Source organism: Pongo pygmaeus, chromosome 23 (genome assembly GCF_028885625.2).
Source record: "Pongo pygmaeus isolate AG05252 chromosome 23, NHGRI_mPonPyg2-v2.0_pri, whole genome shotgun sequence".
Classification (NCBI taxonomy): domain Eukaryota; kingdom Metazoa; phylum Chordata; class Mammalia; order Primates; family Hominidae; genus Pongo; species Pongo pygmaeus.
This window is the reverse complement of record NC_085931.1, coordinates 24,026,186-24,052,111: the sequence shown is the minus strand read 5'-3', so window position 1 is coordinate 24,052,111 and position 25,926 is coordinate 24,026,186.

The following is a 25,926-nucleotide window of genomic DNA, read 5'->3' as shown; positions in this document are numbered from 1 at the left end:
TTTCAGAAACTGCTTTGTGATGTGTGCATTCATCTCACAAAGTTAAAAGTAGCTGCTCTTTGAGAATCTTGGAAACACTCTTTATGTAGAATCTGCAATTGGATATTTGAAAGTGCAGTTGGGCCTATGGTGAAAAAGGAAAAATCTTTGGATAAAAACTAGAAAGAAGTTTTTTGAGAAACTGCTTTGTGAGGTGTGCATTTGTCTCACAGAGTTAAACCTTTCACTTGATGGAACAGTTTGGAAACACTGTTTTTGAGTAGCCTGTGAAGCAATATAAAGTAGCTCAAAAAGCCTATGATGAAAAAGGAACTATCTTCAGATTAAAACTGGAAAGAAGTGTTATGAGAAGCTGCTTTAAGATGTGTGCATTCACCTCACAGAGTTAAGTCCTTCTTTTAATGGAAGAGTTTGGAAACACTGTTTTTGTACAATCTGTGAAGGGATATTAAGTAATGCAAAGAAGCCTATGGTAAAAAAGGAAATATCTTCAGATAAAAACTGTAAAGAAGCTTTCTGAGAAACTGCCTTGTGATGTGTACATTTATTTAATACTGTTAAATTTTTCCTTTGATGGAGCCCTTTGGAAATACCTTTTTTGGCAGAATCTGTAAAGGGGTATTTTAGAGCAAATTGAGGCCTATGGTGAAACAGGAAACATCTCAAGAAAAAAACTATAAAGAACCTTTCTGTGAGACTGATTTGTGATGTGTGAATTCAGTCAACATGGGTAAACGTTTATTTTTTTGAGAAGTTTGGAAACACTGTTCTTGTAGAATCTGAGAAGGGACATTTGGGAGCACATTGAAGCCTATGGTGAAGAAGGAAATATCTTCAGATATAAACTAGAAAGAAGCATTATGAGAAACTGCCTGCTGATGTGTGCATTCATCTCACAGAGTTAAGTCCTTTTTTTGATGGAACAGTTTGAAAACTGTTTTTGTAGAATCTGCAAAAGAATATTTGGGAGTGCATTGAGGTCTTGGTGCAAAAGAAATTATCTTCAGAGAAGAACTAGACAGAAGCTTTCTTTGAAACTGCTTAGTGAGGTGTTCATTCATCTCACAGAGTTAAACCTTTCTTTTGCTTGAGCAGTCTGGAAACACTATTTTTGTAGAATCTGTGATGGAATATTTGGGGATCATTGAAGCCTATGGTGAAAAAGTAAATATATACAGATAAAATCTAGAAAGAAGATTTTTTAGAAACTGCTTTGTGATGTTTATATTCACCTCAGAGACTTAAACTTGTTTTTTGATTGAGCAGTTTGGAAACACTGTTTTTGTAGACTCTGCAATCGGAGATTTGGGAGTGCATTGAGGCCTATGTTGGAAAAGGAAACATCTTTACAGAGGAACCAGACAGAAACTTTCTGAGAAACTGCTTTGTGATGTGTGGATTCATCTCACAGAGTTAAACATTTCTTTTGATTGAGCATTTTGGAAACACTGTTTTTGTAGAATCTGTGAAGAGATATTTGGGAGCACACTGAGGTTTATGGTGAAAAAGGAAATATTTTAGGATAAAAACTAGAAAGAAGCTTTTTTGATAAACTGTTTTGTGAAATGTCTGTTCATCTCACAGAGCCAAACATTTCTTTCAACTGAGCAGTTAGGAAACATTCTTTTTGCAAAATCTACAAAATGATGTTTGGCAGCACATAAAAGCCTATGGTGAACAAGGAATTATCTTCTGACAAAAACTGGAAGAAGCGTTATGAGAAACTGCTTTCTGAGGTGTGCATTCATCTCACAGATTTAAGTCCTACTTTTAATGGAACAGTTGGGAAACAAGTTTTTATGGAATCTTTGTAGGGATATTTGGGAGTGCATTGAGGCCTGTGGTGGAAAAGGAAATATCTTCCGAGAAAAACTAGACAGAAGTTTTCTGAGAAACTGCTTTGTGATGTCTGCATACATCTCACAGAGTTAAACCTTTCTTTTGTTTAATCAGTTTGGAAACAATGTTTTTGTAGAATCTGCGAAGAGATATTTGGGAGCGCATTGAAGCCTGGGGTGAAAAAGTAGATATTTCCTTTTTTACCATAGGCTTCTTTGCATTACTTAATATCCCTTCACAGATTGTACAAAAACAGTGTTTCCAAACTCTTCCATTAAAAGAAGGACTTAACTCTGTGAGGTGAATGCACACATCTGAAAGCAGATTCTCATAACGCTTCTTTCCAGTTTTAATCTGAAGATATTTCCTTTTTCATCATAGGCTTTTTGAGCTACTTTACATTGCTTCACAGGTTACTCAAAAACAGTGTTTCCAAACTGTTCCATCAAATGAAAGGTTTAACTCTATGAGACGAATGCACACATCACAAAGCAGTTTCTCAAAAGGCTTCTTTCCACTTTTTATCCAAAGATTTTGGATAAAAACTAGAAATAAGTTTTTGAGAAACTGCTTTGTGATGTGTGCATTCGTCTCAAAGTTAAACCTTTCTTTTGATAGATCCTTTTGGAAACACAGTTTTTGTAGAATCTGCGAAGCGATATTTGGCAGCACACATGACCTATGGTGAAAAAGGGAATAACTTCATATAAAAACTAGAAAGAAGCTTTTTAAGAAACTGCTTTGTGATATGTGCATTCATCTCACAGAGTGAAACGTGACCTTTGATTGAGCAGTTTGGAAACACTGTTTTTGCATAATCTGTGAAGTGATGCTAGATAGCAGAAAAGCCCTGTGCTGAAAAAGGAAATATATTCAGATAGAACGTGGAGAGAAGCGTTTTGAGAAACTGTTTTCTATAGTTGCATCTATCTCACAGAGTTATGTCCTTCTTTTGATGGAACAGTTTGGAAACACTGTTTTTATAGAATCTGTGAAGGGATATTTGGGAGTGCATTGAGGCATACTGGGAAAAATAAAATAACGTCAGATAAAAAATACAAAAAGCTTTCTGAGAAACCACTTTGTGAAGTGTGCCTTCTTGTCACAGATTTAAACATTTCTTTTGATTGAGCAGTTTTGAAATACTGTTTTTATAGAATCTGCAATCAGATATTTGAAAGCACTGTTAGGCCTACGTTAAAAAAGGAAATATCTTTGGATAAAAAGTAGACAGCCGCTTTATGATTAACTTCTTTGTGATGTGTGCATTCATCTCACAGAATTAAACATTTCATTTGACTGGAGCAGTTTGGAAACACTGTTTTTGTGTAATCTGCGAAGCAATAGTATGTACCTCAAAAAGCCTATGATGAAAAAGGCAATATCTTCAGATAAAAACTGGAAAGAAGCCTTATGAAATACTGCTTTCTCATGTGTCTCTTCATCTCACAGAGTTAAGTGTTCTTTTAATGGAACACTTTGGAAACACTGTTTCTGAAAAATCTGTGAAGGGATATTTGCCAGCACATTAAGGCCAATGGTGGAAAAGGAAATATCATCAGAGAAGAACTAGACAGAAAGTTTCTGAGAAACTGCTTTGTGATGTCTGCATTAATCTCACAGAGTTAAACCTTTCTTTTGATTGAGCAGTTTGGAAATACTGCTTTTGTATTATCTGCAATATTATATTATGTAGTGAAATATGTCTATGGTGAAAAAGGAAATATCTTCAGATTAAAATTGGAAAGAAGCTTTCTGAGAAACAGTTTTGTGATGTGTGCATTCTTCTCACAGAGTTAAAAATATCTATTGGTTGAGGAGTTTGAAAACACTGTTTTAGTAGAATCAGCAATGGTATATTCGGTAGCACATTGAGAACTAGGATGAAAAAGGAAATATCTTCAGATAAAAATAAGAAAATCTTTTTGAGAAACTGCTTGTAATGAGTGTGTTCACTTCACAGTGTTAAACTTCTTTTTTATCAGCCAGTTTGCAAACACTGTTTTTGTAGAATTTGAGATGGTGTATTTCAGAGTGCATAGTAACCTATGGTGAAAAAGGAATTAACTTTAAATAAAAACTAGAAAGAAGTTTTTGAGAAACTGCTTTATGATGTGTGCATTAATCTCACAGAATTAAACCTTTCATTTGACTGAGCAGTTTGGAAACGCTGTTTTTGTGTAATCTGAAAAGTGATATTTTGTACCCCAAGAAAGCCTATAATGAAAAACGAAATATCTTTTGTTAAAAACTGAAAAAAAATCGTTATGAGGAACTGCTTTCTGATGTGCGCATTCATCTCATAGAGTTAAGTCCTTCTTTTGATGGAACACTTTGGAAACACTGTTTTTGTAGAATCTGCAAAGGGATATTTGGTAGCCTATTGAGTCCTATTGTGGAAAAGGAAATTTCGTCAGAGAAGAACTAGACAGAAGCTTTCTGAAACTACTTTGTGATGTCTGCATTCATCTGACAGCATTCAAACTGTCTTCTCATTGAGAGTTTTGGAAAAATTTTTTTTTTGTAGAATCTGTGAAGGGATATTTGGGTGTGCATTGAACCCTACAGTGAAAAAGGAAATATCTTCAGATAAAAACTAGAAAGAAACGTTATGAGAAACTGCTTTGTGATGTGTGCATTCACCTCAAAGATTTAAACCTTTCTGTTGATACAGAAGTTTGGAAACACTCTTTTTGTCTAATCTGCTAAGTGATATTAAGTAGCGAAAAGAGGCCTACAGTGAAAAAGGAAATATCTTCAGATAAAAACTGGATAGGAGCTTTCTGAGACACAGATTTGTGATGTGTGCATTCATTTAACACTGTTAAAGTTTTCATTTGATGGAGCCACTTGGAAACAACCCTTTGGTAGAGTCTGCGAAGGGTTATTTTGGGGTGCATTGAGGCTTACAGTGAAAAAGGAAATATCTCCAGGTTAAAACCAGAAAGAAACTTTCAGAGAAACAGCTTTGTGATGTGTGCATTCATCTCACATAGTTCAATCTATTTTTTGATTGATCAGTTTGTAAACGTTGTTTTTGTAGAATCTATGAAGGGATATTTGGGAGCGCATGAGGCCTATGGTCAAGAAGGAAATAACTTCAGATAAAAAGAATGTTTCTTGGAAATGGCTTTGTGATGTGTGCATTCTTCTTATAGATTTAAAAGCTTCTTTTGATTGAGCATTGGGAAACACTGTTTTTGTAGAATCTGCAAAGGGATATTTTACTCGCACAGTGTCTATGGTGAAAAAATATCTTCAGATAAAAAGTAGAAAGAAGCTTTTTTGAGAAAATGCTTTGTGATGTATGCATTCGGGTTACAGAGTTAAACTTTTCTTTTGACAGATCTATTTAGAAACGCTGTTTTTTTTTATAATATGCAAAGGATGTTAGTGCAAAAAGGCCTATGGTGAACAAGGAAATATCTTCAGATATGTCCTGGAAAGAAGCGTCATGAGAAACTGCTTTCTGATGTAGGCACTCACATCACAGAGTTAAAACTTTCTTTTGATGGAACAGTTCAGAAACACTGTTTTTTATAGAATCTGTGAAGGGATATTTGGGAGCACAATGTGGCTTATGGTGGAAAAGGCAATATCTTCAGAGAGGAACTAGACAGAAACAACCTGAGAAACTGCTTTGTGATGTGTGCATTCACGCCACAGACTTAAACTTTTTTTTTGATTGAGTATTTTGGAAACACTGTTTTTGCAGTATCTGAAAAGGGATATTTGGGAGTGCACTGAGGCTTATGGTGAAAAAGGAAATATCTTTGGTTTAACACTAGAAAATCTTTTTGAGAAACTGCTTTGTGATGTGTGCATTCTCCTCACAGAGTTAGATATTTCTTTTGATTGAGGAGTTTGCAAACACTGTTTACGTAGAATCTGAAAATATTTATTTGGGAGTGAATTGAGGCCTAGGATGAATAACGAAATATCTTCAGATAAAAATAAAAAAGAAGATTTTTGAGAAACTGGGTGCTATATGTGCATTCATCTCACAGAGTTAAACTTCCTTTTTATTGAACAGTTTGCAAACACTGTTTTTGTGGAATCTGTGATGCAGTATTTTGAGTGCATTGAAGCCTATGCTGAAAAACGAAATAACTTCAGATAAAAAGTAGAAAGAAGCTTTTTGAGAAACTGCTTTGTGATGTGTCTATTCATCTGAGAGTTAAACCTTTCTTTTGAAAGAGCAGATTGGAGACACTGTATTTGTATAATCTGCAAAGTGATATTAGGTAGCACAAAGAGGCATATTTTGAAAAAGGAAATAACGTTAGACAAAAACTGGAATGGAGCTTTCTGAGACACTGATTTGTGATGTGTGAATTCATTTCACAGTGTTAAACTTTCCTTCAATTGAACCGTTTGGAAACACCCTTTTGGCAGAATCTGTGAAGGGTTATTTGGGAGCACATTGAGGCCTATGATGAAAAAGGAAATATCTACAGATTAAAAAAAGAAAGAAGCTTTCTGAGAAACTGCTTTGTGATGTGTGCATTCATCTCAAAGAATTAAACGTTTCTTCTGATTAATCAGTTTGGAAACACTGTTTTTGAAGAATCTGTGAAGGGATATTTGGGAGCACAGGAGGCCTATGGTTAAAAAGGAAATAACTTTCAATAAAAACTAAAAAGAAGTGTTCTGACAAACATCTTTGCAATGTGTGCATTCTTACCACAGACCTAAAAGTTTCTTTTGATTGAGCAGTTTGGAAACACTGTTTTTGTAGAATCTGCAATATTTGGGATATTTTGGAGTGCACTTTTTCTATGGCAAAAAAGGAAATATCTTCACATAAAAACTAGAAAGAAATTTTTGAGAAACTGCTTTGTGAGTAATGCTTTCATCTCACAGAGTTAAACTTTTCTTTTGACAGAACAGTTTGGAAACACTGACTTTGTATAATGCATGATGTGATGATTTGCAGTGCCAAAAGGTCTGCTGTGAACAAGGAAATATCTTCAGATAAAAGCTGGAAAGAAGCATTATGAGAAACTGCTTTGTGATGAGTGCATTCATCTCACAGATTTCAATTCTTTTGATGTAATAGTTCAGAAACACCGTTTTGTTTAGAATCTGCTAATTGATATTTGGGAGTGCTTTGATGCCTATGGTGGAAAAGGAAATAGTTTCAGAGAAGAACTAGGCAGAAGCTATCTGAGAATCTGCTTTGTGATGTGTGCATTCATCTCACAGAGTTAAACTTTTCTTTTGATTGAGCAGTTTGGAAACACTGTTCTTGTAGATTCTGCAAAGGTATATAGCACTGAGTCCTATGGTGAACAAGGAAATATCTTAGGATAAAAACTAGAAAGAAGCTTTTTGAGAAACTACTTTGTGATATGTGCACTCAAATCATAGAGTTAAATCTGTATTTCATTGAGCAGATTGGTAACACTGTTCTTGTAGAATCTGCAATGGGATATTTGGGAACGTATAGAAGCATATGGTGATCAAGGAACTATCTTCAGATAAAAACTAGAAAGAAGCTTTTTGAGAAACTGCTTTGTGATATGTGCACTGAAATAACAGAGTTAAACCTGTTTTTTTATTGAGTCAATTTATTTGTAGAATCTGCAATGGGATATTTGGGAGCGTATTGAAGCATATGGTGATAAAGGAAAAATCTTCGGATGAAAACTAGAAGGAAGTTTTTGAGAAACTGCTTTGTGATGTGTGTATTCATCTCACAGAGGTAAACCTTTCTTTTGATAGAGCAGTTTGGAAACACTGTTTTTGTATAATCTGTGAAGTGATATTAGGTAGTGTAAAGAGGCCTGTGGTGAAAAAGGAAGTATCAGATAAAAGCTGGAAAGAACCTTTCTGAGGCACTGATATGTTATGTCTTCATTCATTACAAAGTGTTAAATCTTTCCTTTGTTGAAGCCATTTGGAAACATAATTTTGGTAGAATCTGCTAAGGGATATTTGGGAGCCAATTGAGGCCTGTGTTGAGAGAGGAAACATCTCAAGACATAAAACTAGACAGAAGCTTTCTGACAAACTGTTTCAAGATGTGTGCATTCATTTCATAGAGTAAAACCTTACTTTTGGTTGAAGAGTTTGGAAACACTGTTTTTGTAGAATCTGTGAAGGGATATTTGGGAGCGCCCAGAGGCTTATGGTGAAAAAGGAAATAATTCAGATAAAAAATACAATATCTTTCTGAGAAACCTCTTTGGGATGTGTACATTCTTGCCACAGATTTAAAACTTTCTTTCAATGGAGCAGTTTGGAAACACTGTTTTTGTAGAATCTGCAAAGGGATATTTGAAAGCACAGTTACACCTATGGGGAAAAAGGTAATGTGTTCAGATAAAAACTAGAAAGAAATTTTTTGAGAAACGAGTTTGTGATGTGTGCATTCATCTCACAGAGTTAAACATTTCGTTTGACTGAGCAGTTTGGAAACACTGTTTTTGTGTAATCTGCGAAGTGATATTAGGTAGCTCAAAAATGCCTATGATGAAAAAGGAAATAACTTCAGTAAAAAAATGGAAAAGGTGTTAGGAGAAACTGCTTTCTGATGTGTGCATTCATCTCACAGAGTTAAGGCCTTTTGATGGAAAACTTTGGAAACAATATTTTTATACAAACTGCGAAGGGATATTTGGCAGCACGTTGACACCTATGGTGGAAAAGGAAATATTGTCAGAGAAGAACTAGACAGAAGCTTTCTGAGAAACTGCTTTGTGATGTCTTCATTTATCTCACAGAGTTCAATCTTTCTTTGGATTGAGCCTTTTGGAAACACTGTTTTTGTAGAATCTGCATAGGGATATTTGGGAGCTCATTGAAGCCTATGGTGGAAAAGGAAATATCTTGGGATAAAATCTAGAAAGAGGCTTTCTAAGTAACTATTTGTTATGTGTGCATTCATCTCACAGAGATAAACCTTTCTTTTGATAGAGCAGTTTGCAAACACTGCTTTTGTTGAATCTGCGATGGTGTATTTGGGAGCACATTGAAGCCTATGGTGAAAAAGGAAATAACTTCGGATAAAAACAAGAAAGAAGCTTTTTGAGAAACTGCTTTGTGATGTGTGGATTCATCTCACAGAGTTAAACCTTTCTTTTGATAGAGCACGTTGGAAATACTGTTTTTGTATAATCTGCAAAGTGATATTAGGTAGCACAAAGAATAATAGGTTGAAAAAGGAAATAACTTCAGACAAAAACTGGAATGGAATGAAACTTTCTGAGACACATATTTGTGATGTGTGCATTCATTTTGCAGCATTCAATTTTTCCTTTGAGGAAGCCATTTGGAAACACCCTTTTGGCAGAATCTGTGAAGGGTTATTTGGGAGCACATTATGGCCTACAGTGAAAAAGGAAATATCTCCAGATAAAAACTAGAAAGAAGTTTCTGAGAAACTGTGTTGTAATGTGCACATTCAACTCACATAGTTAAGCTTTTCTTTTGATTGATCAGCTTGGAAACACTGTTTTTCAAGAATCTGCAGAGGGATATTTGGGAAGGCACGAGGCCAAAGGTAAAGTAGGAAATAACTTCAGGTAAAAACAACAAAGAATGATTTTGAGAAATGGTTCTATGATGTGTGCATTCTTCTCACAGATTTTAATGTATCTTTTGATTGAGCAATTTGGAAACACTGTTGTTTTAGAATCTCAAAGAGATATTTTGGAGCACACTATGTCTATGGTGAAAAACGAACTATCTTCAGATAAAAACTAGAAAGACGTTTTTTGAGAAACTGATTTGTGATGTATGCATTCATCTCACAGATTTAAACTTTTCTTTTGACTGAGCAGTTTGGAAACACTGTTTTTCAATAATCTGCAAAGTGATGTTAAGTAGCACAAAAAGGCCTATGGTGAAGAAGGAAATATCTTCAGATTAAAAATGGAAAGAAGTGTTATGACAAACTTCTTTCTGGTGTGTGTGTTCATCTCACAGAGTTAAATCCTTCTTTAGAGGGATCAGTTCTTAAACACTCTCTTTATAAATTCTGTGAAGGGATATTTGGGAGTGCATTGAGGCATTTGGAGCAAAAGGAAATATCTTCAGAGAAGAACTAGACAGAAGCTATCTCACACTGCTTTGTCATGTGTGCATTCATCTCACAGAGTTAAACCTTTCTTTTGATGGAGCAGTTTGGAAACACCGTTTTTGCAAAATCTGTGAAGCGATATTAGAGCAAAAAAGCCTATGGTGAGAAAGGAATTATCTTCACATAAAAACTGGAGAGAAACATTATGAGAAACTGCTCTATGATTTGTGCGTTCATCTCACAGAGTTAATTCCTTCTTTTGATGGAACAGTTTGGAAACATAGTTTTTGTTGTATCTGTGAAGGGATATTTGGGAGCACATTGAGGCCTAAAGTAGAAAAGGAAGTATCTTCAGAGAAGAATTAGACAGAAGCTTTCAGAGAAACTGCTTTGTGGTGTGTGTATTCAACTAACAGAGTTAAACACTTCTTTTGATTGAGCAGTTTGGAAATACTGTTTTTGTAGAATCTGCGAAGGGATATTTGGGACTGCATTGGCGCCAACGGTGAAAAAAGAAATATCTTTGCATAAAAACTAGAATGTTGCTTTTTGAGAAAGTGCTTTGTGAAGAGTGCATTCATCTCACAGAGTTAAACCTTTCTTTTGATGGAGCAGTTAGGAAACACTGTTTTTGTATAATCTGCAAAGTGATGTTAGACAACGCACACAGGCCTATGGTAAACAAGGAAATATCTTCAGATAAAATCTGGAAAGAAGCATTATGAGAAATGGCTTTCTGATGTATGCTTACATCTCACTGGGTTAATTCCTACTTTTGATGGAACTGTTTGGAAACATTGTTTTTGTAGAATCTGTGATGGGATATTTTGGAGCACATTTAGTCCTATTGTGGAAAAGGTAATACCTTCAGAGAAGAACTAGAGAGCAGCTTTCTGAAAAACTGCTTTGTGATGTCTGTAGTCATCTCACAGAGTTAAATTTCATTGAGCAGCTTGGAAACACTTTTGTCATAGAATCTTTGAAGTGACATTTGAGAGTGCACTGAGGACTATGGTGAAAAAGGAAATAACTTCAGATAAAAACTAGAAAGAAGGTTTTGGGAAACTGCTTTGTGATGTATGCATTCATCTCAAAGAGATAAACTTTTCTTTTGACTGAGCAGTTTGGAAGCACTGTTTCTGCATAATCTGTGAAGTGATGTTAGGTAATGCAAAAAGGCCTATGGTGAACAAGGAAATATCTTCAGATAAAAACTGGAAAGAAGTGTTGAGAAACTGCATTGTATGTGAGTTCATCTCACAGAGTTAAATGTGTCTTTTGATGGAAGAGTTTGGAAACACGATTTTAGAGAATCTGTGAAGGGTATTTGGGAGTGTATTGAGGCCTGTAGTGGAAAATGAAATAACTTCAGAGAAGAACTAGACAGAAACTATCTGAGAAACTGGTTTGTGATGTGTGCATTCATCTCACAGAGTTCAACTTTCTTTTCATTGAGAAGTTTTGAAACAATATTTTTGTAGAATCTGCAAAAGTATATTTGGGAGTGCCCAGAGGTCTATGGTGAAAAAGGAAATATCTTCAGAGAAAAACTAGAAAGAAGACTTTTGAGAAACTCCTATGAGTGTGTGTGCATACAATTCACAGATTCAAACCTGTTTTTCGACTGAGCAGTTTTGAAACACTCTTTTTGTAGAACCTACGAATTGATATTTGGGAGCACATTGAAGACTATAATGAAAAAAGAAATGTCTTTGGGTAAAATCTAGAAAGAAGTTTTCTGAAATACCCCTTTGAGATGTGTGCATTCTTCTAACAGTTAAAAGTTCCTTTTGATTGCACAGTTTGGAAACACTGTTTTCGTAGAATCAACAAAGTGATATTTAAAGGGCAGTTAGTTCTAAGGTGAAAAATAAAATATCTTCAGATGTAAATTAGAAAGAAATTTTTTGAGAAACTGCTTTGTGATGTGTGCATTCATCTCAGAGAGTTAAACATGTTTTTTGGTTAAGCAGTTTGGAAACACTGTTTTTGTTGAATCTGTGAAGTGATGTTTGGTAGCACAAAAAGGCCTATGGTGAAAAACACAATACATTCAGATAAAAACCTGAAAGAAGGGTTATGAGAAACTGCTTTCTGAAGTGTGCATTCATCTCACAGAGTTAAATCTTTCTTCTGATGGCACAGTTTGGAAACACTGTTTTTGTAGAATCTGTGAAGGGATATTGGGAGTGCATCAAGGCCTACAGTGGAAAAGGAAATATCTTTAGAGAAGAACTAGACAGAAGTTTTCTGAGAAACTGCTTTCAATGTGTGCATTCATCACATAGAGTTAAACCTTTCATTTGATCGAGCAGTTTGGAAACACAGGTTTTGTAAAAACTTCAAAGGCATATTTAGGAGCATAATGAAGCCTTACAGTGAAAAAGGAAATACCTTCACATTAAAACAAGTAAGAAGTTTTCTGAGAAACTGCTTTGTGATATCTGCATTCATCTCAGAGAGTTAAACCATTCTTTTTATTGAGCAGTTTGGAAACACTATTTTTGAAAATCTGTGATGTGATGTTATGTAGCACAGAAAAGCCTATGATGAACAAGGGAATATCTTCAGATAAAAACTGGAGAGAAGTGTTACAGAAACTGATTTCTGATGTGTGCATTTATCCCACAGAGTTAAGTCCTTCTTTTGATGGAACAATTCAGAAACACTGTTTTCACTGAATCTATGAAGTGATGTTTAGTAGCGCATTGAGGCCTCTCGTGGGAAAATAAATATCTTCAGAAAAGAACTACAGAGAAGCTTTCTGAGAAACTGCTTTTTGATGTGTGCATTCATCTCACAGAGTTAAACCTTTCTTTTGATTGAGCAGTTTGGAAAAACTGTTTTTGTAGAATCTGCAAAGGGATACTTGAGAGCTTACTGAAGCTTATGGTGAAAAATGAAATATCTTCAGATAAAAACTAGAAAGAAGCTTTTTGAGAAACCACCTTGTGATGTGTGCGTTCATCTCACAAAGTAAAACCTTTCTTTTGAATGAGCAGCTTGGAAACACTCTTTTTGCAAAATCTGTGAAGCGATACAAGGTTGCACAAATAAGCCTATGGTGAAAAAGAAAATATCTTCAGTTAAAAACTGGAGAGAATCGTTAGGAGAAACTGGTTTCAGATGTGTGCATTCATCTCACAGTGATACATCCTTCTTTCATAGAACAGTTTGGAAACACTGCTTTTGTAGAATCTGTGAAGGGATACTTGGGAGCACCTTGAAGCCTATGGTGAAAATGGAAATATCTTCAGAGAAAAACTAGAAAGAAGTTATTTGAGAAACTGCTTTGAGATGTTAAACTCACAGAGTTAAAACTTTCTTTTGATTGATCAGTTTCTAAACACTATTTTTGTAGAATCTGCAAATGTATATTTGGGAGCGCACTGAGGCCTATGGTGAAATACGAAATATCTTTGGATAAAAACTAGAAAGAAGATTTTAGAGAAACTGTTTTGTGATGTGTGCATTCAACTCATAAATGTGATTTTTTTTTTTTCATTGAGCAGTTTTGAAATGCTTTTTTTGTACAATCTGCTATGGGATATTTGGGAGTGCATTGAAGCCTATGGTGAAAAAGTAGATATCTTTGGATAAAAACTAGAAAGAATCTTCTTGAGAAACTGCTTCCTGATGTTTGCACTCATCTCACAGAGATAATGTTTTCTTTGACAAAGCAATTTGGAAACACTAACTTTGTTTAATCTGCAAAGCGATGTTAGGTAGCTCAAAAAGGCCTATTCTGAACAAGGAAATGCCTACCGATAAAAACTGGAAAGAAGCGTTATGAGAAACTGCTTTCTGAGGTGGACATTCATCTCACTGAGGTAAAGCCTTCTTTGAAGGAACAGTTTGGAAACACTGTTTATATAGTATCTGCAAAGGGATACTTGGGAGCTCATTGAACCACATGGTGATAAAGGAAATATCTTCAGATTAAAACTAGAAAGAAGCTTCTTCAGAAACTGCTTTGCAAAGCGTGCATTCATCTCACAGAGTTCAACCAATCTTTCCATTGATCAGTTTGGAAACACTTTATTTGTAGAATCTGCAAAATGATATTTGGGAGCTCATGAGGCCCATGGTGAAAAGGGAAATATTTGGATAAAAAATCGAAAGAAGGTTTTTGAGAAATCACTTTTTGTGAAGTGTGCATTCAACTCAGAGTTAAATATATTTTTTAATTGAGCAGTATGGAAACACTGTGTATGAAGTATCTGTGATGTGATATTTGGAAGCTCACTAGGGGTTATCGTGAAAAAGGTAATATCTTCGGATAAAAACTAGGAAGAAGCTTTTTGAGAAATTGCTTTATGATGTTTGTGTTCAGCTGACCGAGTTAAACTTGTTGTTCTATTGAGAAGAATGGAAACAGTGTTTTTGTAGAATCTACGATGGGATATTTGGGACTGCATTGAAGCCTATGGTGAAAAAGGAAACATTTTAGGATAAAAACTAGAAAGAAGCTTTTTGAAAAACATCTTTGTGATGTGTGTATTCATCTCACAAATTTAAACATTTCTTTAGACTGAGCAGTTTGGAAACACTGTTTTTGCAAACCTGCGAAGTGATATTAGGTAGTGCAAAAAAGCCTATGGTGAAAAAGAAAATATCTTCAGATAAAAACTGAAAAGAAGCGTTATCAGAAACTGCTTTCTGATGTGCGTGTTCATCACACAGATTTAAGTCATTCCTTTGGTGGAACAGTTTGGTAACACTGTTTTTGTAGGATCTGCGAAGGGATATTTGGGAACACACCGAGGCCTATGGCGGAAAGGAAATATCTTCAGAGAAGAACTAGATAGAAGCTTTCTGAGAAACTGCTTTCTGATGTGTGTATTCATCTCACAGATTTAAATCTTTCTTTTATTTGAGCAGTTTGGAAAAACTGCTTCTGTAGAATCAGCGAAGGCATATTTGGGAGTTCATTGAATCCTTGGGTGATAAAAGCAAATATCTTCAGAAAAAAGAAGAAAGAAGCTTTTTGAGAAACTGCTTTATGAAGTGTGCATTCATCTCACAGAGTTAAACCTTTATTTAGATTGATCAGTTTGGAAACACTGTTTTTGGAGAATCTGTGAAGGGATATTTGGCTCGCATGAGTCCTATGGTGAAAAAGGAAATAACTTCCCATGAAAACGAGAAAGAAACTTTCAGAGAAACTGCTTTATGACATGCGCATTCTTCTCACAGGGATAAACCTTTCTTTTGATTGAGCAATTTGGAAAGCCTCTTTTTGTAGAATCTGCAAAGGGATATTGGGGAGCGCACTGATGCCTATGGTGAAAAATGAAATATCTTCGGAAAAAAACTAGAAAGAAGCTTTTTGAGAAACTGCTTTGTGATGTATGCATTCATCACACACAGTTAAACTTTTCTTTTGACCTAGCACTTTGGAAACACTGTTTTTCTGTAATCTGCAAAGCGATGTTGGGTAGTGCAAAAAGTACTATGGTGAACAAGGAAATATCTTCACCTAAAAACTGGAAAGAAGCGTTATGAGAAACTGCTTTCTGATGAGTGCATTCATCTCACAGGGTTAAATCCTTCTTTTGATGGAACTATTTGGAAACACCGTTTTTATAAAATACACAAAGGGATATTTGGGAGCTCATTGAGCCCGATGGTGGAAAAGGAAATACCTTTGGATAAAAGCTAGAAAGAACATTTTGGAGAAACTGCTCTGTGATGTGTACATTCAACTCACAGAGTTAAACCTGTTTCTGTATTCAGCAGTTTGGAAATACTGTTTTTGTAGAATCTGCAAAGGGGTATTTTGGACCACACTGATGACTATGGTGAAATGGAAATATCTTTGGATAAAAACTAGAAAGAAGCTTTTTGAGGAACTGCTTTGTCAGGTAAGCATTCATCTCACAGTCTTAAACTTTTCTTTTGATTGAGCATTTTGGCAAGATTGTTTTTGTATAATCTACGAAGCAATTATAGGTATCACAAAAAGGTCTGTGGTGAATAAGGAAATGTCTTCATGTAAAAACTCTAAAGAAGCATTATGAGAAACTGCTTTGTGATGTATACATTCATCTCACAGAATTAAATCCTTGTTTTAATGGAACAGTTGAGCAACACTGTTTTTACAGGGTCTGCAAAGGGATATTTGGGAGTGCGTTGAGGCCTATGGTGGAAAAGGAAATATCCTCAGAGAAGAAGTAGACAGAAGATATTGGAGAAACTGCTTTGGTATGTGTGTGTTCAATTCACCAAGTTAAATCTGTTCTTTCATTGAGCAGATTGGAGATAGTGTTTTTCTAAAATCTGTGACATGATATTTGGGAGCATATTGAAGTCTATGGTGATAAAGGACATATCTTTGGATAAAAACTAGAAAGAAGCTTTTTGAGAAACTGCTTTATGATTGAGCAGATTGGAGATAGTGTTTTTGTACAATCTGTGACATGATATTTGGGAGCGCATTGAAGTCTATGGTGATAAGGGACATATCTTTGGATAAAAACTAGAAAGAAGCTTTTTGAGAAACTGCTTTATGATGCATGCATTCATCTCACAGTGTTAAACTTTTGTTTTGACTGAGCTGCTTGCAAACACTGTGTTTGTATAATCTGGGAAGCGATGCTAGGTAGTGCAGAAAGGCCTCTGGTAAACAAGTAAATATCTTAAGATAAAAACTAGAAAGAAGATTTATGAGAAACTGCTTTCTGATGTGTAAGTTCATCTCACAGAGTTAAATCTTTCTACTGATTGAACACTTTGGAATCACTGTTTTCATAGAATCTGCAAAGGGATAACTGGGAGCACATTGAGGCCTATGGTGGAAAAGGAAATATCTTCAGAGAAGAACTAGAGAGAAGCTATCTGTGAAATTGCTTTATTATGTGAATTGCATTCATCTCACAGAGTTAAACCTTTCTTTTGATTGATCAATTTGGAAACACTGTTATAGCAGAATTTGCAAAGGTATATTTGGGAGCACACTGAAGCCTATGGTGAAAAAAATATGTTCGGATAAAAAGTAGGAAAATCTTTTTGAGAAACTGCTTTGTTATGTGTGAATTCAACTCATAGAATTAAATCTGTTTTTTTGATTGTGCAGTTTGGAAACACTGTTTTTGTAGAATCTTTGACTGGCTATTTTTGAGCACATTTAAGCCTATGGTGGGTGATACAGGAATATCATAGGATTAAAACTGGAAAGAATCGTTTTGAAAAACTGGTTTGTGATTTGTATTAACTCACAGAGTTAAAACTTTCTTTTGATTGATCAGTTTGGTGACACTGTTTTTGTAAAATCTGTGACAGGATATTAGGTAATGCAAAAAAGCCTATGCTGAAAAAGGAAATAACTTTAGATAAAAAATGGAAAGAAGCATTATGAGAAATAACTTTCTGATGTGTGCATTCACCTCTAAGAGTTAAGTCCTCCTTTTAATGGAACAGTTTGGAAACACTGTTTATGTAGTTTCAGCAAAGGGATATTTGGTAGCAAACCTAGGCTTATCATGGAAAAGGAAATATCTTCAGAGAAAACTAACCAGAAGCTTTCTGTGAAACTGCTTTGTGATGTATCCATTCATCTTACAGAGTTAAAACTTTCTTTTTATTGAGCAGTTTGGAAACACTGTTTTTATAGAATCTGCAAAGGTATATTTGGGAGTGCATTGAAGACTATTGTGAAAAAGGAAATATTTTTAGATAAAATCTAGGAAGAAGCTTTCTGAGAAACTGCTTTGTGATGTGTGCATTCATCTCATAGAATTAAGCCATTATTTTGATTGAAGAGTTTGGAAACACTGTATTTGCAAAATCTGCGAAGTGATACTATGTAGAGCAAAAAATCCTGTAGTGATCAAGCAAATATCTTAGGATAAAAACTGAAGGAAAGGTTATGAGACACTGCTCTCTGAGGTGTGCATTCATCTCACAGAGTTAAATCTTTCTTTTGATGGAATAGTTTGGAAACTATTTTTAGAGAAACTGTGAAGGGACTTTTGGGAGCGCATTGAGGCTTACAGTGGAAAAGGAAAAAGATTCATAGTAGAACTAGACAGAAGCTATCTGAGAAACTTCTTTGTGATGGGGGCATACATCTCACAGAGTTAAGCCTTTCTTTTGATGGAGCAGTTTGGAAACATTGTTTTTGTAGAATCTGCAAAGGTATATTTTGGAGTGCACTGAGGCATATGGTGAAAAAGGAAATATCTATGGATTAAAAACTACAAAGAAGCTTTTTGAGAAACTGCTTTGTGATGCATGTATTCAATTCACAGAGGTAAACCTGTTTTTTGATTGAGCAGTTTGCACACATTGTTTTTGTAGAATCTGTGATGGGATATTTGGGAGCACATTGAAGCCTATGGTGATAAAGGAAATAACTTAGGATAAAAACAAGAAAGAAGCTTTTTGAGAAACCTCTTTGTGATGGGTGTATTCATCTCACAGTGGTAAACCCGTTTTCTGATTGAGCAGTTTGGAAACACTGTTTTTGTAGAATTTATGAAGAGATATTTTGGAACTCGTTGAGGCCTATGGTAGAAAAGGAAATATCTTCAGAGAAAAACTAGGCAGAAGCTTTCAGAGAAACTGCTTTGTGATGTGCAATCATCTCACAGAATTAAACCTTTCTTTTGATTCAGCAGTTTGGAAGCACTTCTTTGTAGAATCTGTGAAGGGATATTTGGGAGTGCATTTAAGCCTATGGTGAAAAAGGAAATATCTTCACATAAAAACTAGAAAGAAGCTTTTTGATAAACTGCTTTGTGATGTTTGCATTCACCTCACAGAGTTAAACCTTGCCTTTGGATGATCAGTTTGGAAACAGTTTTTGCAGAATCTGCAAAGGGATATTTCAGAGTGCACAAAGCCTATACTGAAAAAGGAAATAAATTCCGATTAAAGGTAGAAAGAAGCCTTCTGAGAAACTGTTATATGATGTGTGCATTCTTCTCACACAGATAAACGTTTCTTTTGATTGAGAAGTTCGGAAACACTGGTTTTATAGAATCTGCTAAGTAATGTTAGGTAGCTCAAAAGGCCTATGTTAAACAAGGAATTATCTTAAGATAAAAATTGGAAAGAAACCATGTGAGACAGTGAAACCTCATCTCTACTGAAAATACAAAAAATTAGCTGGGCGTGGTGGTGGGCGCCTGAAGTCCCAGCTACTCGGGAGACTGAGGAAGGAGAATGGCATGATCCCAGGAGGTGGAGGTTGCTGTGAGCCAAGATTGCACCACTGCACCCCTGCCCGGGTGACAGAGCAAGACTCTGTCTCAAAAACAGAAAAAAAAAAAAAAGAAATGATGTGAGAAACTGCTTTCTGATATCTGCATTCATCTCACAGAGTTAAATCTTACTTTGCATGGAACAGTTCAGTAAGTCAGTATTTAAAGATTCCACAAACGGATATTTGGGAACATTTTGAGGTCTATGCTATAAAAGGAAATATCGTCAGAGAAGAGCTAGACAGAAGCTCTCTGAGAAACTGCTTTGTGAGGTCTGCATTCATCTCACTGAATTAAACCTTTCATCTCACTGAGTTAAACCTTTATTTTCTTTGAGCAGTTTGGAAACACTTTTTTTGTAGAATCTGTGAAGGTATATTTGGGAGTGCATTGAAGCCTATGGTGAAAAAGGAAATATCTTCCAATGAAAATTAGAAAGAAGATTTTTGAGAAACTGCTACGTGATGTGTCCATTCGTCTCACACAGTTAAAACTTTCTTTTCATTGGGCAGTTTGGAATAACCGTTTTTGCAGAATCTGCAAACGGATATTTTGGAGTGCACAAGGCCTGTGGTGAAAAAGGAAATTTCTTTGGATAAAAACTAGAAAGAAGGTTTCTGAGGAACTTCTTTTTGATGACATGTCACACTCATAGGGTTAAACCTGTTTTTTTGATGATTGAGCAGGTTGGAAACACTGTTTATGTAGAATCTGTGACAGGATATTTGGGAGTTCATTGAAGCCTATGGTGATAAATGAAATATCTTTGGAAAAAAGTAGAAAGAAGCTTTTGGAGAAACTGCTTTGTGATGTGTGCATTCACATCACAGAGTTAAAACTTTCTTTCCAAAATGAGCTCTTTGGAAAGAGTGTTTTTGCAAATTTTGTGAAGCGATATCAGATAGTGTAGAAAAGCTTATTGTGAACAAGGAATTATCTTCATAAGAAAATTGGAAAGAAGCATTATGAGAAACTGCTTCCTGATGTGTGTGTTCATTTCACAGAGTTAAGTCCTTCTTTTGATGGAACAGTTTGGAAACATTGTTTTTGTAGAATCTGCAAAGAGATATTTGGGAGTGCATTGAGGCCTATGGTTAAAAAGGAATTATCTTCATAGAAGACTAGACAGATGCTTTCTGAGAAGTTGCTTTGTGATGTATGCATTAGTCTCACAGATTTAAACCTTTCTTTTTATTGAGCAGTTTGGAAACACTGTTTTTGTAGAATCTGTGCTGGGATATTTGGGAGTGCACCTGGTGTATGGTGAAAAAGGAAATATCTTCAGATAAAAACTAGAAATAACCTATTTGAGAAGCTGCTTTGAGATGTATGCATTCATCTCAGAGAAATATACCTTTATTTTGATTAATCAGTTTGGAAACAATGTTTTTGTAGATTCTGCAAAGGGATATTTGGGAGCACACAATGCCTATGGTGAAAAAGGAAATAACTTCAGATAAAAACTATAAAGAAGCTTTCTGTGAAACCGTTTTGTGATGCGTGCATTCTTCTCACAGATTTAAACGTTACTTTTGATTGAGCAGTTTGGAAACACTGTTTTGGTGGAATCTTCAAAGGGATATTTTGGAGCGCTCTGATGCCTATGGTGAAAAAGGAAATATCTTCAGATAAAAACTACAAAGCAACATTTTGAGAAACTGCTTTGTGATTTATGCATTTAGGCCACAGAGTTAAACTTTTCTTTTGACTGAGCAGTTTGGAAAAACTGTTTTTCAGTGATATGTGACAAGATGTTAGGTAGGGGTAAAAGGCATTTGGTGAACAAGGAAATATCTTCAGATAAAAACTTAAAAGAAGTGTTATGAGGAACCGCTTTTTGATGTGTGCATTCATCTCACAAGGTTAAGTCCTTCTTTTGATGGGACAGCTTGGAAACACTGTTTTTGGAAAATCTGTGAAGGGATATTTGGGAGCGCAATGAGGCCTAAAGATGAAAAGGAATTATCTTCATTGAAGAACTAGACAGAAGCTTTCTGAGAAACTGCTTTGGGATGTGTGAATTCATCTCATGGAGTTAAACATTTCTTTTGATAGAGCAGTTTGGAAACACTGTTTTTGTACAATCTGCTAAGGGATATTTGGGAGTGAACTATTTATATGGTGAAAAAGGAACTGTCTTCAGATAAGAAGATTTTTGAGAGATGGCTTTGTGATGTGTGAATTGAGCCAACAGAGTTAATCCTTTCTTTTTCTGAGCAATTTGGAGACACAGTTTTTGTAGAATCTCTGAAGGGATATTTGGGAGTGAATTGAAGACTATGGTGAAAAAGGAAATAACTTCAGATAAAAACTAGAAAGAAGCTTTTGGAGAAACTCCTTTCTGATGTGTGCATTCATCTCATAGAGTTTAACCCTTCTTTTGATTGAGCAGTTTGCAAACACTGTTTCCATATAATCTGTAAAGTGATGTTAGGTGGTGCAAAAAGGTGTATGGTGAACAAGGAAATATCCTCAGATAAAAACTGGAAGAAGCATTATGTGAAATTGCTTTCTGAGGTATACCTTCATCTCACAGAGTTAAGTCCTTCTTTTGATAGAACAATTTGGAAATACTGTTTTTGTAGAATGTGTGAAGGGAAATTTAGAAGTGCATTGAGGCTTAGGGTGGAAAGGGAAATATCTTCAGAGAAGAACTAGACAGAATCTTTCTGAAAAACTGCTTTGGGATGTGCGCATTCATCTCACAGAGTCAAAAGTTTCTTTTGATTGAGCAGTTTGGAAACAGCTTTTGTAGAATCTGTGAAGGGATATTTGGGAAACCAGTGAAGCCTATGTTGAAAAAGGAGATAATTTCTGATAAAAACTAAAAAGAAGCTTTCTGAGAAACTGCTTTGTGTTGTGTGCAATCTTCTCACAGAGTTACACATTTCTTTTAATTGAGTAGTTTGGAAGCACTGTTTTTGTAGAATCTTCAAAGGGATATTTAGTGGCACAGTGATGCCTATGGTGAAAAAGGAAATACCTTCAGAGTAAAACTAGAAAGAAGCTTTCTGAGAAACTGCTTTGTTATGTACGCATTCATCTCACAGAGTTAAACTTTTCTTTGGCTGAGCATTTTGGAAACCCTGTTTTTTATAATCTGTGAAGCAATATTAGCACAAAAAGGTCTATGGTGAAAAAGGAGATATCTTCATATAAAAATTTGAGAGAAGTGTTATGAGAAAGTGCTTTCTGATGTGTGCACTTACATCACAGAATTAAAGCCTTCTTTAGATGGAACAGTTTGGAAACATTGTTTTTATGAATCTGCATAGGGATATTTGGGAGTGCATTGAGGCCTGTGGTGGAAAAGGAAATATCTTCAGAGAACAACTAGATAGAAACTATCTGAGAAACTTCTTTGGTATGTGTGCATTCATCTGACAGAGTTAAACCTTTCAATTGAGTAGTTTGGAAACACTGTTTTAGTAGACTCTGCAAGGGTATATTTGGTGTGCACTGAGGCCTATGCTGAGAAAGTAAATATCTTTGGATAAAAACTAGAAAGAAGATTTTTTGGAAACTACTTTGTGACGTTTGCATTCATGTCACTGAGTTAAACTTTTCTTTTGACTGAGCAATTTGGAAACGCTGTTTTTGTAGAATCTGGAGAAGGATATTTGGGAGCACACTGATGACTCTGGTGAAAAAGGAAATATCTTCAGATAAAACCTAGAAAGATGCTTCTTGAGAAACCCCTTTGTGATGTATGCATTCATCTCACAGAGTTAAATATTTCTTTTCACTGAACAGTTCGGAAACACTGTTTTTGTATAATCAGCAAATCAATGTTATGTAGTGCAAAAAGGCCTATGGTGAACAGCTAAATATCTTCAGATAAAAACTGGAAAGAAGCGTTGCAAAAAAATGCTTTCTGATGTGTGTGTTCACATCACAGAGCTAATTCTTTAACAGATTGGAAATGCTGTTTTTATAGAATCTGTGAAGGGATATTTGGGAGTGCATTGAGGCCAATAATGGAAAAGGAAGTAAGTTCAGAGGAGAATTAGACAGAAGCTTTCTGAGAAACTGCTTCATGATGTGTGCATTCATCTCACAGAGTTAAACTTCTTTTTTGTTGGAGCAGTTTGAAACACTGTTCTTTTAGAATCTGCAGAGGTATATTTCAGAGTGCACTGAGGCCTATGGTGAAAAAGGAAACATCTTTGGATAACAACTAGAAGGTAACTTTTTGAGAAACTGCTTTGTGATGTGTGCATTCATCTCACAGAGTTAAACCTTTCTATTTATTGATCAGTTTAGAAACACTTTGGTAACACTGTTTTTCTAGAATCTGCAAAGGTATATTTTGGAGTGCACTGAGGCCTATGGAGAAAAAGGAAATATCTTCAGATAAAAACTAAAAAGAAGCTTTTTGAGAAATTAATTTGTGATGTGTGCATTCAAATCACAGAGTTAAACCTGTTTTTTGATTGAGTAGTTGGAAACACTGTTTTTGTAGAATCTGCAATGGGACACTTTAGAGTGCGTTAAAGCCTATGGTGATAATGGAAATATCATTGGATAGCAACTAGAAAGAAGCTTTTTAAGAAACTGCTTCATGAGGTGCGCATTCATCTCACAGAGTTAAACCTCTCTTTGACTGAGCAGTTTGGAAACACTGTTTTTGCAAAACCTGAAGAGCTATATTAGATAGAAGAAAAAAGCTTATGGTGAAAAAGAAAATATCTTCAGATAAAAATTGGAAAGAAGCATTATGAGAAACTGTTCAGATGTGTGCATTCATCTCACAGAGTTAAATTCTTCTTTTGATGGAACATTTCAGAAACACTGTTTTTTATAGAATCTACAACAGGATATTTTGGAAAGCACTGATGCCTATGGCGAAGAAGGAAATATCTTTTGATAAAAACTAGAAAGAAGCTTTTAGAGAAACTGCTTTTTGATGTGTGCATTCATCTCACAGAGTTAAACGTGTTTTTTCATTGAGCAGTTTGGAAACACTGTTTTTGTAGAATGTGTGATGGGATATTTGGGAGCACTCTGATGCCTGTGGTGACAAAGGAAATATCTTTGGATAAAAATTAGAAAGTTTTTTTTGTGAGTGCCTTGACACATATTGTGATAAAAACTAGAAAGAAAATTTCTGAGAAACTGCATTGTGATGTGTGCATTCTTCTCAAGGAATTAAAAGTTTCTTTTGATTGAGCAGTTTGGAAACACTGTTTACATAGAATCTGCAAATATATCTTTGGGAGCAGACTTATGCCTATGGTAAAAAATGAAATATCTTCAGATAAAATCTAGAAAGAAGCTGTTTAGAAACTTCTTTGTGATGTATGCATTCACCTCACAGAGTTAAGCTTTACATTTGACAGAGCAGTTTGGAAACACTGTTTTTGTATAATCTGTGAAGCCTTGTTAGGTTGTGCACAATGGTTTAGGGTGAACAAGGAAATATCTTCAGAAAAAAACTTGAAAGAAGTATTATGAGAATCTCCTTTCTGAAGTGTGTGTTCATCTCACAGAACTGTATCTTTCTTTTGATGGAACATTTTGGAAACACTCTTTCTATGAAATCTGAGAAGAGATTTTTGTAGGGCATTGAGGCCTATGGTGGAAAAGGGAATATCTTCAGAGAAGAATCAGACAGAAGCTGTGTGAGGAAACTGCTTTGTGATGCATGCATTCCCTCATAGAGTTAAACCTTTCTTTTGATTGAGCAGTTTGGAGACCGTTTTTGTAGAATCTGCAAAGGTATATTTAGGATGGCCCTGAGGCCTATGATGAAAACAGAAATATCTCCAGATGAAAACTAGAAAGAAGATTTCTGAGAATCTGCTTTGTGATGTGTACATTCATCTGAGAGAGATAAACCTTTCTTTGAGCAGTTTGGAAGCCCTGTTTATACAAAATCTGTGAAGCAATATGAGGTAGTGCAAAAAAAGCCTACAGTGAAAAAGTAAATACCTTCAGATAAAAAATAGAACTAAGCTTTCTGAGAAACCACATTGTGATATGTGCATTCTTCTCACAGAGTTCAACCTTTCCTTTTACGAAGCAGTTTTGAAACAGTGTTTTTGCAAAATCTGCCAAGCAATGTTTGTTAGCACAAAAAAACCTATGGTGAAAAAGGAAATAACATCAGATGAAAACTGCAAACAAGCGTTTTGACAAACTGCTTTCTGATGTGTGCATTCATCTCACAGACTAAGTCCATCTTTAGATGGAACAGTTTGGAAACACTGTTTTTTTTTTGAATCTGCAAAGGTATATTTGGCATCATTTTGAGGCCTATGGCGGAAAAGGAAATATCTTTAGGGAAGAACTTCACAGAAGGTTTCAGAGATACTGCTTAGTGATGTGTGCTTTCCTCTCACAGAGGTAAGCCTTTCTTTTGATTGAGGTATTAGGAAACACTGCTTTTGTAGAATCTGTGAATGGATATTTGGGAGCACATTGAAGCCTATGGTGAAAAAGAAAATATCTTCAGTTAAAAACTAGAAAGAAGCTTTTTAAGAAACTGCTTTGTGATATGTGCATTCATCTCACAGAGTTAAACCTTTCTTTTGATTTAGCAGTTTGGAAACACTGTTTTTGTAGAATCTGTGAAGGGACATTGGGAGCGCATGCAGCCTATGTTGAAAAAAGAAATAATTTCAGATAAAAACTAGAAAGAAAGTTTCTGAGAAACCACTTTATGATGTGTTCATTCTTCTCAAGGAGTTAAATATTTCTTTTGTTTCAAGAGTTTCTAGACACTTTTTTTGTAGAATCTCCAAAGGGATATTAGGGAGTGCACTGATGCCTATTGTGAAGAACGAAATATCTTCAGATTGAAATCTAGAAAGAATCTTTTTGAGAAACTGCTTTGATGTATATGCATTCATCTCACTGAGT